This window comes from Onychostoma macrolepis, chromosome 13 (assembly GCF_012432095.1).
Source record: "Onychostoma macrolepis isolate SWU-2019 chromosome 13, ASM1243209v1, whole genome shotgun sequence".
NCBI lineage: Eukaryota > Metazoa > Chordata > Actinopteri > Cypriniformes > Cyprinidae > Onychostoma > Onychostoma macrolepis.
In genome coordinates this window covers 30,675,525-30,695,607 of record NC_081167.1, presented here as the reverse complement: position 1 = coordinate 30,695,607, position 20,083 = coordinate 30,675,525, and the positions used below count along the sequence as shown (strand labels likewise).

General features: G+C 35.6%; 1 protein-coding gene across 3 annotated transcripts in view; it reads right to left on the bottom strand.

Moving 5' to 3' along the window:
• Positions 1-20,083, bottom strand: part of hs3st1l1 (heparan sulfate (glucosamine) 3-O-sulfotransferase 1-like1) — a 93,174-nt gene that overhangs the window by 44,638 nt on the left and 28,453 nt on the right. Inside the window, exon 2 of one of the 3 annotated variants that reach the window (XM_058795979.1) lies at positions 10,601-10,732. The exons of 1 other annotated variant lie outside the window; for it this stretch is intronic. The gene's annotated coding sequence lies outside the window, so the exon portion shown is untranslated. Of the gene's footprint in view, positions 1-10,600; positions 10,844-20,083 lie in introns of those variants that run through there. One more of the 3 variants, XM_058795978.1, reaches the window with a different exon arrangement.

The following is a 20,083-nucleotide window of genomic DNA, read 5'->3' as shown; positions in this document are numbered from 1 at the left end:
TTGTGCAATGTAAAGTTTCCAAAGATGTTAAAGGTTCTGCGTGGAACCACTGATACCAATAAAAACCTTTATTTTTAAGAGTTAGACTGGTTCAGCATTCAGATACAGTTCAGATAAGGGTTTTCATACACAACACGTTGTTGTGTTCAAAACCAGCTGTACAAAGGTCTTGAGACCCTTGAATATTTTAAACTTGGCACATCATCTTAAACAAGCCCTTACTAAAATCAGCATGTCTGTAGAAAACACGATGTGGTACAAAAATGAACTGCACATTAGAAAAAAATGTAATACTTTTGGTTAATGGTTCATTCAAATCTTTAAGTACAAGCTCCTCTAATAAAAAACTTGACCCTAATGCCGCTGCTCAAGCACAACCTTATTAGTTTTTACTTGAGCACTTTAAAAGTTTCCTCTCGAGTGAAGCACCTCCACCTCTACTGCTGGTGAGGCAGAGGAAAAAACTACTTCTGAGCTGTACTTTCTGCTCCGTTGCATGAAAAAAAAACCTTTATGAAAGCCTGGAAACAAAACAAAAAATAATAAATAATGAATCCAGTAGCACCGAATGGAAAATCTAAGACGTGGAGCATAATAAAGTAAGCCGCGAAATCAAATGACTGCTGTTTCTATGAGCTTTAATCTTGGGGTAATTTCATTTCACACTGCGCAGTACTAAACACTGCAACACTAGAACAATATTTTGGCTCCTGCCTCTCGCAGGTATTTGAGAAACCGAGCCATTAAACACGCATCCATTGTCTTAATTGTGTAGATGAATAACAACACCAGCTTCGCGCTTGTAGGGCGAAATAAAGAGCAACACAACATGCGGTAAAGGAGGCTTTCGCTCTGATCCGAAGAGAACGAAAGCCATGAATAAATGTCTTTTCGCTCATCAAGTAGAATGATAAATTCACCCCATAATGCATCTGCCTCGGAATTCATGATGAAAAAATATTTTAAATTAAGTGTCAAAAGCCTCATATTGAACAACTCCCTCTCAAACTGCACTCCAAACGCACCAGCGTCCAATTATTCCAAAATGACAGCAAATTGAACAGAAGAAAGCACAAAGCCGTCACTCCGAGGCGCACATCCGGGAAGCCTCATGGGAATACATACAGCATTAATGAGCCTGTCCCATCAGCACGGCTCATGTGCGATCACCTGACGCTATGTAAGTTTAAGGGGGATTATGCGAGGGAACGCAATCAATACACTTATCCAGATGCACTGCACAGCCTGTAAGACTAGGGATGGGAATCGTTGGGAAGGTAATGATTCTGGTTCTGATTTCAATACTGGTTCTTTAAAGGGACAGTTCACCCAAAAATAAACATTCTGTCGTTGTTTACTCGCTCTCGTGTCATTCTAAACCAGTTTGACTGTATTTCTTCTCTGGAAAACGAGACATGATGCTCTTTAACGTACAATGACAGTGAATGGTCTAATATAGATTAAGCAGCAGACTTTATTTAACTTTAACATTATTAGCAAATAATATCTTGCATAAGATAACATCATAATTGATGTTTTAATGATATGCAAGCTGACATTATAGAGTATGAGTATATGCAAAAAACAAACAAAAACCCGTTTTGAGAGTTAAAATGCATTCAATGTGTAATGAGGTGTATTAGAATATAGTTAAAATGCACCTATAATTCAAGTTATGAACGCAACAAATATCCCTGCATGGGTTATTGTTTTTTATATTATAAGATATGATATAGTAAGAGCAAGAGTGCCGTTTTCCCAAATTTCATATAGTGTATGATCGCGAATGTGATACTGATTTTATAGAGCGGTTCAACAAACAAGAAGTTAATATTAAGTGAGTTACATTTTAAACACAATAGTGTCTGTTTTTTTTCTGTTTTGCCAATGAAAACAGTTCCAAACAAACCCGGATCAGAACATTTGTGCGTCTCAGAGCAACACTGCTGTGTTTCGTTCCAAAATTAATCTGTTTTTGAACTAATCATTTGAGTCAATGATTCAATGATCCATTAATAAACAGTCACTTGATTTATTTCTAAACGAATCAACTGTGTTAAATAATTCATCTGAATGAATGATTCAATGAATAACTCATTAAGATAGGGACTTGCTGACACTTGCTGGTGGTTTTAGTGTCATATTTATTTATCCATGACAGGCCTGAACCAGCAAAGGTCTCAAAAACACACTCAGCAAATTATTATCATTATTGAGTAGCATCCACAGTAGTACAGCCGTAACGATAACGATCCTGTTTAACCAATCCTGCATTGAGAGAGGTTAGGACCGCCTACCTTATTAACATACAGACACAGACATACAGAAATAAATAAATGTAGAAATGCATAAATAAATGTAAATGTAAAACACAAAATTTAGTTATTAGGGGTGTTATCACACAACATGTTCTTGCGTTCAAAAACAGCTGAACAAAGTGAAACAAAACGCAGCCAGAACCATTGTGGTCTCGAGGTTTGGCTTTAAAAGCTGAATATTTGAACTTTGACACAGCGTCTTATATAAGCAACACTTAAAAACCCACACACACAAAAACCAGCATATCTACAATCTGGAGATTTGGCTTTAAAAGTTGAACATTTTAATCTTAGTTTGACTTCAGTGATACCAAACATTGCTAGTTCTTTTTACATAACCAATTTTTATTGAAATATGCACATTTTCAAAAGGAGATTTTAAGAAAGTAAAACTTAAATTTGGGTCTGTTCCTCAGACAAAGATACTGAACAGCTTCAGAAGACTTAAAATACAATGGATTTAGATCCATATGGACCTCTGTTTTATGCTGTATTTTTGATATTTGACAGCCTCTGGTCACCTACAGCAAGTATTTTTGACTAAATCACTGCAAGTGACCGGCTTATAAGAGTTCAGGTTCCTGCAAAGATGTCTTTTTATTATGCCTTTTCTCTTTTACCACATTCAATATAGCCTAAAACCTCACTCACATAATTCTGAAGCACATGTATACAGATGTACAAAAACCAGTAATGAAACCAAACATCAAAATAATTCACTTCTGGTATTTTAAAACAATATTCCCAACTATGTTTACAAAAGGTGAAGGTGGTAAAGAAAAACCTCTGTGCTCTCATGAATAATGCAGTTAGTCTCAAATATGCAAATCTATGTATTAGCCTAGTTATGCATGTACTGTAACTTACATTGAGTTATTTATTATATATGAACAAGACATGAAATGAACGACTAGTTGGCTAACGCACAATCACGCAGTGCTAAAGACGCTGGATAACTTGTGAACCAGCTTCAAAATCCTAATGTCTACTTGACTAATAAATGACATCCTGGGAGACTTACGGAATTAGCTCGTAGTACGCGGATACGTCTCGCAGCTATTAAAGACAATGATGTCGTTAGGTTCGGGAGGCTTGCGAGACGGACGGAGACGAAGCGTAGCGCTGTAGCTAATCCTTCCATTTTCCCTAAAGGGCTAATCAGGAATCTGCTCCGACTGATCCCATCCATCTACATCTGAGCCAATTTAACAGAAAGAGTTCATGAGGAGTCTCAGCGGGCACCAAATGAGCCGAATCTAGGCCAAACTTTTAAAGACATGTATGGCTTCGTTAATATGTGGGATGGGGAGGGAAAAGGTTTAACATGCAAAAGCAGGGAAATCTTCACCAGCACACGCAAGTGCCAGCAACTTTCAGTTTCGAGTTCCCAACAGGCTGAAAGTATTGAAATTCAAGAGTTTTTAATAATGTGCATATTTTAGGCATATGCAATTCATGATAATATTAATACATTTAAATTTTTGCAAGTTGCAATGGTTACATGTTGGGTCTTCATGAGTGTTGCCAGATTGCGCCAATTATTTTACAGTCCAAAAGCTCTCCTCTCCAAGAAAAACCCAAAATATTCACTGCCAAAAGAATGTGACAGAATTCTATTTCCATGCCAACCAAGGTTGATAAGCACAGTTGTTACATCCTTAAAACTAGTGACAAAATAAAACTACAAAAATTAATCAATTTCCCAGACAGGAGAACAATATAACAGGAAACTGGTCAAAACATGACAAATACAGTACAATAAATTAGCAAATATGACAAAAAAATATATTTCTACCCAAACAGGTTGAAGTATGTAATATATTTGCAAACGGCAGTCAAGAAATGAACATATTTCTTGTTCAATGTCAACAGCAAAAACAAGCCAATTCAAGTCCAGACGAAAAAGCCCAGTGTAAGTGATTGGAATAAGCAAAGGATTGGCAGTGCTATAATCATCTACATATTATAACCACCTAAAATATGTCATTTCGTATTCAAAAAATGAAATGACAATGATAATAATAATTTGTGCTGCGCTTTATTACCAAACAGAACAATCCACTGTTTGAGAGTTGAGTCACTCTACCATTATTTTATATTTATACCACTTTGATTTAGCAATCACTTGGATATACAGCTATAAGTTCAAAATCTGATCTCTTATCACAATAAAAACATTGGCATCAACACCAACACCACACGAATCTGCAGTGTGTTTATCCAGCTAACAGGGAACATTCTAACAAAGTTTCACTAATGTTTTTTTAAATCTTAGGACAAAATGTTCTTAAAGTAATGTTATGGAACGTTCTTAAAACTTTATTAATATTTGATATACATTCTCATAACATTGAGAGAAAACGTTCTGAGATCAACATTCCCAGATTGTCCTTATGATGTTATTTGTATGTGAGGAACGTTCCGAGTAACGTTTTTGTAACCTTTAAGTAACGTTCTGATTAAGATAACGTTATAATTGTGAAAAGAAATCTGGACATTTTAATAAAAATTTCAATGTTCCCACAATGCTTTTATAACCGAAACGTATTACCTGGATAGTAACGTCATGATGACTGTTTGGATGAAGTACATGCACACTTGGGTTTTGTTTGTTAACAGATTAACCTATAAAATGACCAGTTTGAAAAACAACAAACTGATCCCAAACTGGTCCAGATATTGTCCACCCACCAAACTGATTTTGAACCTCTCAAATCAAACTCAAATCCTCCCAATCTGGCAACACTGGCCATCACTTGATGTACAATGTAAAATTAACTTCCAAAACACTGGTGTAGGGTATATTTACCATGATCTACCATTGCTCTGACAGTCTTGCAGCGTTTTTTTTTTTGTCTAAAAACAGCAAGGTGCACAAAACTCGATTCCCATCTGCGACTGAAAGCTTCTTTTGGATTTCGAAAGGGTCCATAAGTCAGAGAATTGGGCCCAGACAAAGACTGCCTTTAAGCACTGTTAGATCTGAGAGGAAAAGCAAAGCACATCCCTCAGGGGCTAATCTGTATTTGCCCAGTTCAGCATTAACCATATAAAAGAGAGTTCAATAAGTCGCAGAACAAAACTCAGCTGAGAGCCTTGACGTGTCTGGCCTGCGGGCGTCGCATGAGTTACACATCGCCAGCAGCAAGCGGCTCACATGGCCATGACAAATGACTCCTCTAGTCATGGCATATTACCATGCTCTGTGCCCATCTCGGCAGAATCCTTCCAGAAGCCTGCCAGGTGCGAGAACATTTCATTCTTTTAGCTCTGGAATATTTTGATGTATTATTCATTTAGGGTGTGTTCCCTCTCGTTCCAATGCAAAATGAGCTAAATGAGGCGAATCTCACGAAACCTGTCAAACACGTCCAGATCATATTTCACCCCGACTCAAAAGAAAAATATACCAAATGATATTATGCACAAAGAAAATGAAGCCTATTTTAGGACCATGCATTGTGATATTCTTTAATTTTCATGCCAGTTGAGCATATTTCACCCTCAATTCTTCTTAGTATCACTCTCATTACTGCAAAGCAAATAAAATAATGATTTATTATTTCAAATAGAAAATATTGATACCAGGGTTTCTGCAGGTTTGATGAAGGTACATTTAAGACTTTTTAAAGACGTTTGTAAGACCAAGTAAAGAAAATGTGAGGAATAAACTGAAATGTCTAAAATGCAAATGTCTAAAGATCCTTAAATCAAGATATATTTACTTGAAAAGCAAAATTACATAAAATAAGACGGTTTTTTTTTTTGGAATTACTCAAAATCAAGTGAGTCTGTGATTAAAACAAGAACGAATATCTGCCAATTGGCTCCAAAAAAATCATGTTAATTCAAAATAGGATTTATATCCTCTTAACATATTTGTTCTTGTTTTAAGCATAAAATAACTTCATTTTGTTCAATTTCTCAAGATTTTACATTTGCATTCTCAAGTAAATGTACCTTGATTTAAGGATGTTTTGATATTTGTTTTGGAAAATAAAAATACAACATGCATGCAACATTTAATGCCACAATGTTATGAATTCAAGACTTCCTGCTCTAATGTAAGGCCTTTTTAAGGCCTTAAATTTTAAGGCCTCTTTTTTTTTTCCATCAAAAATGCTGAGAAAGATTTTTTATATTTTTTTTACAGTGCATGCAATGTCACATTTAATGTCACAATTGTATGAATTCAAGACTTTCTGCTCTGATTTAGGACTTTTTTTTAGGGCTTTAATTTGTGTAAGGGCGAATTAAGACTTTTTAAGACCCGTAGAAACCCTGCATCCGTCATGATAGTATTTAATTTATCCACAAACAAGCATTTCCTTAATGCAATATATAATTTATAAAAAATAAAATAAAAAATACTGAGAAAGACATTATTTGTTTTGCAATGCATGCAACATTTAATCCCACAATTCTATGAATGCAAGAACTTTTTTAGGGCTTTAATTTGTGGAAGGGCGAATTAAAACTTTTTAAGACCTGCAGAAACCCTTCATGTTAATATTTAATTTATGCATTTTCTTCATGCAAAATACAATTGCCTATTTTTACAACCTTTGATTGTTAGCTTCACCCAAGAGTGAAACTTACCTGCAATTTTCTAAGCAGATACGAGCTAAAACAGTGGAAATAATACAAACGGCTGGCAAGATTTCTGCCAAAACCGCAGACATCTGGACTGCGAACTCCCCAACACCCTCCGAACACAATCTGCTCCTATAACAACTGTACGTCTGTACGTCCTAACTCCAGCAGGAGAATATTAATTATCAGCAGACATTAAGGCCTGCAGATTGAATCTGGCACGCATTAAAGCCGCGCGCGTTACCACGATAGCTCGTGGACCTCCTGAGGGGAAACATGTCTAGATTTTCTCTCCCAAAAAGAGCAGAATACATTTACATGCTTAACAATGTGCCATTCCCTCAGCTAGCAATTTTCCTCCTTTAATTCAACTAACACAATCTCATCAAATATTAATATCGCTCTTGAGCTGTCTCTGACGGAATGGAAGAGAAAATGAGAGCCGATTATGAAAAAATAAAACAAATAACAAAAAACGCCTCCATTTGAATGAATCCAAAAGAACAGAACACGAACTCACAAGGATTATTATTTGATTTTATCAAGGGCGCAGAGCTTTGCATCTTTATGTTCGGGCTGGCATTATTAATGCATTTCACTCTCTAATCATGTCTTACAGAGAAATACATTTGTTGCCGTTTTCAATTCAGCGCCGCGTGTTCTTTTAAACGCAGCAAATTTCATTCTGTAATTAGGTAATTAGCGCTTCTAATCTCTAAACTTTTAATCTAATAAAGTAAATGCGATTCATTTTCCCCTGATGTCAATTCTGGCACTCTTTCATTCTCTCCAAGTAAACAAAACAGGAGAAATGGCATTTGATTGCCTACAAAACTGTGAAGCGTTCAGCTCTCTGTGAAGCATAAAAATAATGAGTAAAGTTTACTCAGTTCGGTCTGTCGCTTGGCCCGCACAACTACATCCTTGGCCGTGCGTTCAGAAACCCATGCCGTTTAAGCAATAACCCAGCCAAAATTTAGTCTAACGCAATCGAGGATTCGATATAACTGATGCCGTAAACCACAACCCTAAAAACAGCCTTTATGTACTCAATAGTCTTGTTTAGTCAAATCAGCAGCTGTGTATGATGATAAGCCATGACTTTGAAGCACAGCCATGTTTGGTTTCTTTGTGCCAAAGCGTTGGACATCTGAAGCATTCCTACGGCATTCACAACAGCTGCGTGCATTAAGCATTTAGTCAACTCGTGGACGTCTTGTACCGCTGGGACGCGCGTCTCGGTTTGACGCTTCCCCCGGAGACAGATCAAGTCCAGTACTTTCAACTACAAATGAATCACAGGCAGGAATCTTTACATTTACTACCCACACAGCCATACGATTACAGTCGCATTACAGCCACCTGATCGGGATCTCTAGTGCCCAGGCAATCGAAAACATTTGCACTTAATTGAAAACCTGCTTCAGTAAAATTGCACGAGCCGCCAGGCTTCCTGAGACAAGCCAGAGGGAATCCAAAAATAAACAGCACCTCGTTCTTTTAATTAAAGGTGAATCAGTTGGCCTGTGGCAAAAACGCCCCGAACCAAACTCAGCCTTTCTTAAACAGCTCAATATAAGATGACAGCGGGTTACGGGCCAGGAGAGGACTCGCGGGGTCCCTGTAGAAGAGTATTGAATGGGTTGTCCATACCATCCGTTCCTGTCCTCTCAATACCCTTGCCACTAACGGTTAAACTTCACGGCTCCCGTCACATCGCAGCCCGTCTAATCGAGTTGGACTTAAACAATGAGACAGGGCTAAACCGAATGCACCCACAAATGAGAATTGATGCAGTGCATATCGCCTCTACCTGTGTGATGAATGGCTCTGTGTAAACTATCGGATGGACTCAGAGGTGTGAGGGATTGACGCGGGAATACTGCGTCTGCTCGTGCACGCTTTCCTGTTAGACCTTAAATAGCAGCCCGAGACAAAGCGCCACAACAGTCCAGGTTTCAATTACATGCCGATGAATTCCAGAGACATTAATAAAGACAATTAAGCAACAAAAAAACATCTAAAAATAACTTGAGCACGCACTTGAAACCACAATGCTCAATACCAGACTGTAGGTTCAATATCTCAGGATATCAAATCATTTGCACAAACATACAAATCTTACTTTATGAAGCGTTTTACTTCACTTACTCGGGTTTGCTGAACTGGCATATAAGAAATTGCTTAAGTGCCCTACTGCATCTACCAAAGGCAAACAAAACAAAAAGCATTCACTGCTAATCAATTGATAGTGTACTTGCATGAATCGATGTGAATTCCCATAGAGAGAAAATCCTCGTTTATGTAAGGAGGTCATTGGTTCATGCCAAACATGTTTACTTGCATTGAAAAGAAATGCAAAAGACAAAAAATGTAAACGTTGTACTTATTTACCGCAATTAATATGCAAATAGTTGTGAAGTTATGTTATTTTCAGCATTATTTTTAATAATCAACGCAGTCGATACTATGCTTTTTAGAGGAGCTCTACCACAGTATTTCTGTGTTACTTTGGAGTACAATGGCACGTATATATATATATAACAATCATACCATCATATATATCAAAATAGCATACCACCTGACACCATCTGTACTGTACCATGGTACTGCCAAAGTGCTTTTTACAGAAAAGACTAACATGAAAAAAACAATAATTGGCTATGGCTGTTTTGGGCATGGTACCATGGTAATACCATGTTTTATTGGACATGTATTATTTTAAGCACCTTAGAACACCATGCAAATACCATACGTAAACATAGTAAGCAAAAAGTACCATGGGATGACCATCACTGTACCACGGTACTGCTACACTAAGTATTAATAGAAAAGAAAAAAAAATCATTACCTTTATAAGAAAGTGATTTACAATGGTTTTCCGATACTGTACCATGATACTACCATGTTTCATTGCCAGTGCCGCTTTATTTATTTACATATATTGGAGTACCATAGCAAATATACCAAAGTACCATGGTATTATTGTCATAATACTCCTACACTCCTTTCCAGTAAGTATTAATTCAAAACAATCATGACCTCAGCAAAATTCCCTTACATAGATTAAATTACCATGCAAATACAAAGGCACATGGACATGGTAATCATTTCAAAGTACCATGGTAATACCATCACTGCACCATGGTACACTACTTTCTTGTATTAATACTAAACAACTATGACCTCAGCAAAAAATAAATAGATAAAAACCTTTAGTGTTTTTGGATACTGTGCCATGGTACTACCATATTTATTATATCATACTATGACATTTCCTTACATATATTGGAGAACCATGCAAATACCATGGTGCACACATGTGGAAATAATTACATATATCAAAGTACAGCACTAATACTCTACTTTCTTCTAACAAGTAATAGCAAACATGACCTCAGCGCGATTTAAAATGGTTTTCGGATACAGTACCATGGTACTATTGATAGTACCATAGTATTTCTTTACATACACTGAAGTACCATGCAAATGCCATTGTATTTCAGAACCATTATAACCAAGAAGCACAGTATTACGATGCCATCTCTGTAGTGTACGTTACCACCTCAGTACTTTTAACAACGCTCGTTCTAGTATGAAACAAACAATTAAAGCAATTCTTTCAGACATGAGAGTAAAATCACGCGCGTCTCTCTATAATGAATGTTGTGCAGGTGACAGAAACGCACCTGTGTTTCCTCGCGAGCGCCGAGCTGAGGAATCCATCGCTCCGCGCGCAGGAACTGTTCAGATCGGTCCGGTTCGGTTCGGTCCGGTTCTCCTACTGTCTGCCGTGTCTCCTCTCGAAGTGTCGGTTCCTCCTGAAGAAGAGCTGAAGTCAATCACATCACTCCTCGAGGAAACGAGCGGAGCTGCTGTTTCTCCGCACGCGCTGAACGCGAGACTGAAGATCACAGCGCGGAGTTCACAGACTCTCTCTCTCTCTCTCTGTGTCTAAAGGAGGAGTCATTTTGATGCGCACAGCTCCAAAAATCTCAGTGTATAATTAAATATTTCACTATCCTTGTTAAAACACACAAGTTTAGAAAGACACATAATTGTGGCTTAATATTAATTATCTAAATTAAAAATAATAAATAATCTTAATTTAAAAAAAAAACCTAATATTCAGAATTTAGATAACAATTGCGTAGATTAGGCCTTCGCAAAATAATTTAAAAAAAATGAATAATAATAATAATAACTAAAATAAATTTTAATTTTTTTTTAAAAAGAATAAATATATATATATATATATATATATATATACATATACTTGTTTTATACTAGAAACAGCGTTGTTAAAAGTACCGAGGTGGTAACGTACACTACAGAGAAGGCATCGTAATCCTGTGCTTCTTGGTTATAATGGTTCTGAAATACAATGGCATTTGCATGGTACTTCAGTGTATGTAAAGAAATACCACGGTACTATCAATAGTACCATGGTACAGTGTTGTGGAATATATATATATATTGTTGTGGAATATATATATACACACACAGTGTGTATATATATACACACACACGGAAAGTATTCAGACCCCCTTAAATTTTGCACTCTTTGTTATATTGCAGTCATTTGCTAAAATCATTTAAGTTCATTTTTTTTCCTCATTAATGTACACACAGCACCCCATATTGACAGAAAAACACAGAATTGTTGACATTTTTGCAGATTTATTAAAAAAGAAAAACTGAAATATCACATGGTCCTAAGTATTCAGACCCTTTGCTCAGTATTTAGTAGAAGCACCCTTTTGATCTAATACAGCCATAAGACTTTTTGGGAAAGATGCAACAAGTTTTTCACACCTGGATTTGGGATCCTCTGCCATTCCTCCTTGCAGATCCTCTCCAGTTCTGTCAGGTTGGATGGTAAACGTTGGTGGACAGCCATTTTTAGGTCTCTCCAGAGATGCTCAATTGGGTTTAAGTCAGGGCTCTGGCTGGGCCATTCAAGAACAGTCACGGAGTTGTTGTGAAGCCACTCCTTCGTTATTTTAGCTGTGTGCTTAGGGTCATTGTCTTGTTGGAAGGTAAACCTTCGGCCCAGTCTGAGGTCCTGAGCACTCTGGAGAAGGTTTTCGTCCAGGATATCCCTGTACTTGGCCGCATTCATCTTTCCCTCGATTGCAACCAGTCGTCCTGTCCCTGCAGCTGAAAAACACCCCCACAGCATGATGCTGCCACCACCATGCTTCACTGTTGGGACTGTATTGGACAGGTGATGAGCAGTGCCTGGTTTTCTCCACACATACCGCTTAGAATTAAGGCCAAAAAGTTCTATCTTGGTCTCATCAGACCAGAGAATCTTATTCAGGTGTTTTTTAGCAAACTCCATGCGGGCTTTCATGTGTCTTGCACTGAGGAGAGGCTTCCGTCGGGTTCTTCTTTACCTCTCTCACCAAGGCTCTTCTCCCCCGATAGCTCAGTTTGGCTGGACGGCCAGCTCTAGGAAGGGTTCTGGTCGTCCCAAACGTCTTCCATTTAAGGATTATGGAGGCCACTGTGCTCTTAGGAACCTTAAGTGCAGCAGAAATTTTTTGTAACCTTGGCCAGATCTGTGCCTTGCCACAATTCTGTCTCTGAGCTCTTCAGGCAGTTCCTTTGACCTCATGATTCTCATTTGCTCTGACATGCACTGTGAGCTGTAAGGTCTTATATAGACAGGTGTGTGGCTTTCCTAATCAAGTCCAATCAGTATAATCAAACACAGCTGGACTCAAATCAAGGTGTAGAACCATCTCAAGGATGATCAGAAGAAATGGACAGCACCTGAGTTAAATATATGAGTGTCACAGCAAAGGGTCTGAATACTTAGGACCATGTGATATTTCAGTTTTTCTTTTTTAATAAATCTGCAAAAATGTCAACAATTCTGTATTTTTCTGTCAATATGGGGTGCTGTGTGTACATTAATGAGGAAAAAAATGAACTTAAATGATTTTAGCAAATGGCTGCAATATAACAAAGAGTGAAAAATTTAAGGGGTCTGAATACTTTCCGTACCCACTATATATATATATATATATATATATATATATATATATATATATATATATATATATGGGTGTTTCTTCAACTAGGGGCACTTTTAGCCTTGTGAGGTTGAATAAAAAAAAACTCACGTAACAGTCTCATAAGTTTAAATAATTTGTCTAGTTTCAAGGTCTATAAGAGGACAAACTTAGATTACAAGAGAAATTGTTAATATGTCATTTCCACCACATCTCAATATACAGCTGTTATTTAAATATAGAATAACTTATGCCACTCAAGAATTGTCTAAGATCATTTTTGTAACTAGTTTTACCAGTTTTTGCACAATGTACAATAATTATACATTTGTCAATTAGATAAATTAACTGCCCTAAGGACCAAATGCTGAACTGTACACCTGTCACACTCTGAAATTTAATATTGGTTTGGGTAAGAGCTTATTAGAAAATAAATAACTTGAATGATCTTTTATGATCTCATAAATTGTGGATACATTTTTAATGTGTGATGAGAACTTTTTAAAAAATGTGTGGTGATGGAAATGACAGGGTGTTGTGGAAATGACAATGAATTAACTTGAATGTAGAGAAACAGCAGAGATATTTATTAGAAAATGTCTTAAACTCACACTCATTAAACTCAATTCACAAAGTCATTAAACATATCAATTGTACTTTGTAACCATAAATGTCATTTCCACCACACTGCCTCTGTGACTGTGATGGAAATGACATTTCTGTAGTTTTTTGTGAAAAAAATGGAAGATAGCTTCACTGATTAGCTTTGAATTAATACTTAGCATTTCATTTAGGCAAAATACTCTTATGTAACTTAAAATTTTTAGCTTTTTAAAAACACCCTTGAAGGTACAGCATGTTTGGAAATGACGTAGACTAAATATATTAACTGATCAAGCAATATTTACCTTGATTTTCCTTTCATTTGTTGTTGATGAAAATTTGTCCAACATGTGCTCTGATGTCACTGAACATTTCCATAGAAATCACCTAAACAATCTTTCACACAAACTTTTTAAAAGGACATTACAGTGTTGTGGTGGAAATGACACCAATACTGTGCGACAGCTATATTTTGTATAAAAAGTAATATTGATAGTGGTCTCACATTAAATACTATAATGTATTTTAATTGTTTTACTAGTGCTTAATTCAGGTACATTAATAGTTACCAGATAAGTCATATTTTTAAACTGTATTTTCATTGTTGAAGTTTAAAAGTCTGGGTGTGCGACAAGGAGAAAACAGTGATTTTGACACCTATAAAAGGAGGTTGAAAAGCATGAAAAAATCATAATAGAAAGGTAGTAAAAAGTTTTTAAGGTGGTTTTATTGTTAGTTTGACAAAGAAAGAGGAATTTGTCCAAAATTATATGTATTTTTAAAAATATGACCAAAGAACATAAGTGTCCATAGTCTAAGAATCACCCATATATATTATATATATATAACGCAAACTGTAGCCTATGTCACACTCTGCGCATGCGCCTTCGCGCCAATTTTCGGACTAATGACCGCTTTCTTAAAACATTGCAAAACGAGATATCCAGGTGAAAACTACGACGACGATCTTGGTAATTTGTTATTATAGCCTGATATTCAACTTGACAGAATAATTCTGACGAGATTAGAATAAACTGATGCTATTTAATGATACTAAACAGGTGTTTTCGATCTACCTAGCTAACCGGGAACATGCTCACAATGTTACATCCTCACTAAGGTTATTTTTTTAATTTTTTTTACGTTATATAAATTTAGAACAACACGTTCTTAAAGTAGGCTAATGTTTAAGGAACGTTTCAACAAATTTATCAATATTTGGCATAGGGCCTACATTCTCATAACATTGAGAGGAAATGTTTGATTCTGATTGGTTGAGTCGCGTTTGGAGTTTGTGTGTTGCTCGGCAACCACTTTGTTGCAACCACAACCGTTTCTGAGGAACTACATTGTTTGGCGGAAGGATGATGTTTTTAATATCATTAAATGTTATTTACCTTGTTTTATTTTGTGCAACCTTGTTACATATATGGAATAACTGTTTTACAAAAGCACAAAACTCCGCTTCGAGTCATGCCTAAGGCCCCTTAGCTGTTATAAATTCACTCTAAACCATGGCTTCTTGGGGCTTATTGCATTATTTTAATGTTCTTAGAAAAAATAAATAAATAAACATTCAAATAATGCTATATTTTGGGTGAAAATAAAGTTAGTGGAATGTTGTAAGAAACGTTTTTGTAACATTTAAATTTTAAATGGACATTTTAACGTTTTTTAGAATATTTAAAATAAATGTTCAAATAATGTTAGATTTTTGGTTAAAATGTTAGTAGAATGTTGTAAAAACATTTTGTAACCTTTAAATAACATTCTAATCATGACAAGAAAAATTGGCATTTTAACGTTTTTAGAATGTTAAAAATGAACATTTCAAATACGTTATATTTTGGTTAAAAATAAAGTTAGCGGAATGTTGTTTTCAGTGTTTTAGAAACGTTTTTGTAACCTAAATTTGTTGCTTGGATACACAAAGTGTGATGTGAACATTTTGATGTTAAATGAGATCCTGAATCTTGTTTATAATTGTTACAGTCCATGAGGCCTGCTTATCTCACAACTGCTTTACAAATTACAAACCATCCATGAAATGTACTGACATGTGGATGTCTAAGTGTATATTTATTAAATCGACAGTTTAAATGACTGGTGAATATTACAGTGGACAGTAAAGGGTAATATATTGACGTGTTAATGGATGTTATTTCCTTCTACGGTAGGTTATATTCACTAACCCAACCACTTATCCAATTCTATTACAGTTCACAAACTATTAGAGTTATCTGGTTAAATCACCAGGGCTGATAGTCAGAGTTCCTTTATTTCCCCCACACTGATCCAAATCACTCTCACAATGGGACAAATTAAAGTTGAACTATTTTAAGTTGCCACTCATAAAATCAATTATCGGCTACGGAGAGCAATGAAACCAAGTCAAATCAAGCTGTCACTCAAACTAAAACATTCGTTTTCCAGCAATAATGCATTCCAGTGTCATGCTTTCTTGACAATTATCATATTTGGCTCTTTGTAGAACTGAAAAGTATAGCGCCAAATTTTAAAATGTGAAGTTAGTGGCAGCGAATGCAAACCCAGAGAATAAATAGATGGAAAAAGCATGCATCGATGCATTACTGTCCGCTGTACAGACGGATAATTCACCAGTAATTTAAACTATTGATTCAAGAACTAAACACTTACTAGACTAGATTAATAAACACAGATTCCCTGTCATCATCCACGCGTCAGATTATTGTGAATTATGCTGTGAGCTCTGGCTGCAGATTGAATCTGTAAATTCATTCCATGGATGGTTTGTAATTTGTAAAGCCGTTGTGAGATACACAGGCCTCCCGGACTGTAAAAATAGATCAACAAGATTCAGGATCTCATTTAACATCTGAGGAACACAAAATCTTCAGCCTTTATGTGTATATCAAAATCAATCAATACGATTGATCAATATCCTTCCTGTCCAATTTAGACCCCATCACAAATCCTTTATTCATCTCCATCGCCACACATCAACAAACGAGTGCAATGTAGTGGAATGTTCTCTTTCTTTCTTATGTAGATTATGATCATCATAAATGTTCTTTATGTTCATAAACAGGTGCAAATTAGCTGTTTGTTTGTTTGTGATCTTTCTTTCTGTTTTTTTCTTTTTTTCTTATGTAGATTATGATCACCACAATTGTTCTTTATTTCTCTATTTACAATCATAAACAAGTGCAAAGTAGCTGTTTGTTTGTTTGTTTGTATTATTTTGTTCTTTTCGTTCTTTTGTTAATTCTTTCATTCTTTCTTTCTTTCTTATGTAGATTATGATCATCACAATTGTTCTTTATTTATTTATTTACGATCACAAACAAGTGCAAAGCTGTTTGTTTGTTCTTTCATTCTTTCTTTCTTTCGTTTTATGATCATAAACAAGTGCAAAGTTGCAGTAAGTTTATTTGGTCTTTCTTTCTGTAGTTTGGCTGTAGTTTACGATCATAAACGAGCAAAGCACCTGTACTTTCTTTCTGTCTTTGACTGTCATTTATTCATTTATTCACATACAGTAAAACCATCCCAGGGTTTTTGCACTGTAAATGCTCTCTGGAGGGACGTGAAAGATATTCTTCGGAATGAATGCATTTGTATTCATCTTTTTTTTTTTTAAAGCCCGTGAATAAAGCTTTCAAATGGGGTCAAATGCACCCGGGAGTGATCTCATAACATATTCCATCTTTCTTGTCTTAAAGCCCAGCTCAGCTGTTTGCTGCCCGTCCTCAGCCGTGTTTGTTCCCTGCGTTGGAAGGAATGTGTGTCATAAAACACGGCGGCCTGTTCGTCTGCGGTGAGCGGCAGAGAGAGGCCATGCAGAGGCCACATTCATTTTTCAGCACACCGCCGCTGTCACGAGGGAAGTAACATCACAAAGACTTTGATTGGTTTAAATTGTACGAGGTTTGTAAAGCTGAGGATGGTCGGCGCTGCGGACCAGAGTGCAACGGGAGAAAATTTTGTACATTATAAATGCCCGTTCAGAGCTGGGACTGCCAAGTGGAGAGGAGAATACAAATGAAAAATATATTAGAGCTGAGATAAATGTTGTAAGAGTGCTTTTCAGACAGAAATGAGTCCTATAGAGAACCGAGGTTCCGTGATAAGAAAAATTGACAATATTAATTTCTGTCCTACTGGCCATATTTATGCTCTAAAACAGTTTTATTTTCATTTCAGTGTCCTACTAACGGGATTTCCAAACGTTTTTGATAGCTGAACCCCTTTGACATAAAATATTTATTTGAATTTAATAATTAATAATTAATTAATTAACACTTATGCACGTTCATGATTCTCTGATGTTGGTTAATGGTCACTTAACATGCAGGTGAACAAATATTAAATATTTTTTAAAGTAAATATTTATATACAGTAGCACAACTTGGCCAATAAATTATATTGCAATTATTTTGTTATATATTGTGAATGTGACAATATTTATTACTATATTCCATATTTATTTAATTTGTATTGCTGTGTCCTACTGGGCAAATGCAGGTAATCTGATAAAATATTTTATTTTGATTGCTTTTATTTTAAAATTATTTTATTTGGGTGGCATGACTTGGAAAATAAATTATATTACATTTATTATTAATTAAATAAAGAAATATATATTTTCAAACATTATGATTTTTACTCTGATATGACATTTTATCTCATACTGTATGAAAGACCTATTTCAGGACCTTTATTATTATTTTTAATTAGTTTTAACTCAATAAAAAATAAAGGTATTACTGTTTACAGTTTTACTGTTAAATAAACAATTTAGAAAATAGAGATGATTTCATATACACATTTCTTGTAGATCAGATTTGTTCTACTATTATGATATTCTTATGAAGTTTGTTTGTTCTTATAGCTCCTGGTCTCTACGCTTTGGTTGCGTGTAAAGGAGCAGCGTGAACATTCTGCTAAACATCTCTTATGTTTATGAACTGTCACGAGGGTGAGTAAATGATACAGAAATGTAATTTTTGCCTGAACTATATGCCACAATATTTCAGTGTTCAGAGATGATCAGTTATAATTCACTCTGATAAATACAAATCTTTGAAGGCTTCATAAATACTCAAAGCAGCAGCCGCGCAGAGGTCTGAACGCATTAAGAAAACCCCAGATAACCGTAATAGCCTCACACATCAGACAGCAGCGCTGGAGGCAGATAACGGCCTCCTGCACGCGTCTTTCCCTCCCCGAGGCTGTTGTCAGAGATATCGCTGATGAAATGCATCGGCTGTATGTGATTCGCATGGATCGGTGACCGGATCTGGCGTGGCGCAGTGGTCGCAGCAGGAGGACCGGCCCTGTCTTGAGCGATAGCCCCTCGCTCCACACAGCTCTTCTCAATATTTCATCGGACAGACAGGCAGAGTTTGGCAATACCTCTGAGAACACATTTGCTCATTCTAATGGCTGCCTCTTGAAAATACTGACAGGAAAACGTCAAGCGAAGTGAAAGTGAGGTCCACCTGTTTGCGTAAGAGTATTTCATGTTCAAAGCAACTGAACAACGTCTTTTGGACACTCGTGGCTTGATAAGTCTGTCTTAAGTGAATTGTTCACGCAAAAATGAATGTTATTTCATCATTTACTCTCAGTCATGTCAGTCCAATCTCAAATATATATTTTTTATGGCACTTTTTACATTCTAAAACTGGGATTCCCATACTTTTTTTGCAAAAAAAAACAAAATAAGACGTAAAAAATATATATATATATATATATAATAACAACAAAAGTTTATAACAACAACAACTATTATTATTATCAATAATAACTAATTGAAGTCATTCATTTTATATATTTCATCTATTTAACAACTTTCTCAGTATTTTCTTATATAATTAATTATATATATTAAATTTGATAAATAAATAAAAATATAAGTTATATATATGGCCAATAAGTTATATGCAATTATTATTAATAATATTGTTATATTAATATATTTTATTAAATTAATTTGATAATTAAAATAAACTATTATTGTCATATATTGTGATTTTAAATGTCATATACACTTCATCTCATATAAAAATAAAGAACTACTGTAAAATAAACAATTTAGAAAACAGAGATTATTTAATATGCACATTTCTTTTAAATTCTTTTAAAAGTTAGATTGGATTTTGCTTCTCTCTTTCAGATTTGTTCTGTGTTTATATTCTTGTGAAGTTTGTTCTTTTTACAGCTTTATTATTCATATTTTTAGTTGTACATTGTCCCTTTTTACCATTAAATTGCAATGACAAAAGCTTCAAAAAGGAAGCAAAATCACCATAAAATTGGCATAATATTAGTCCAAGCTAGTTTTTTGAAGTCTTTTACATCATAATTCATCTGCTCTAGTTCACTTTTGAGCATTCGATGCTTTCATGAAGCCTGAAAAGTCATACGGAAGAGTAAATGATGACAGCACTTGCATCCCTTTAAACTCCTGTAAAGGACACCACTCCAATCCAAAATACTACGCCAACATACTGTATATATTGTTATCTTTATATTCTCCCACATGCAGCTCTCAAACCAAAGATG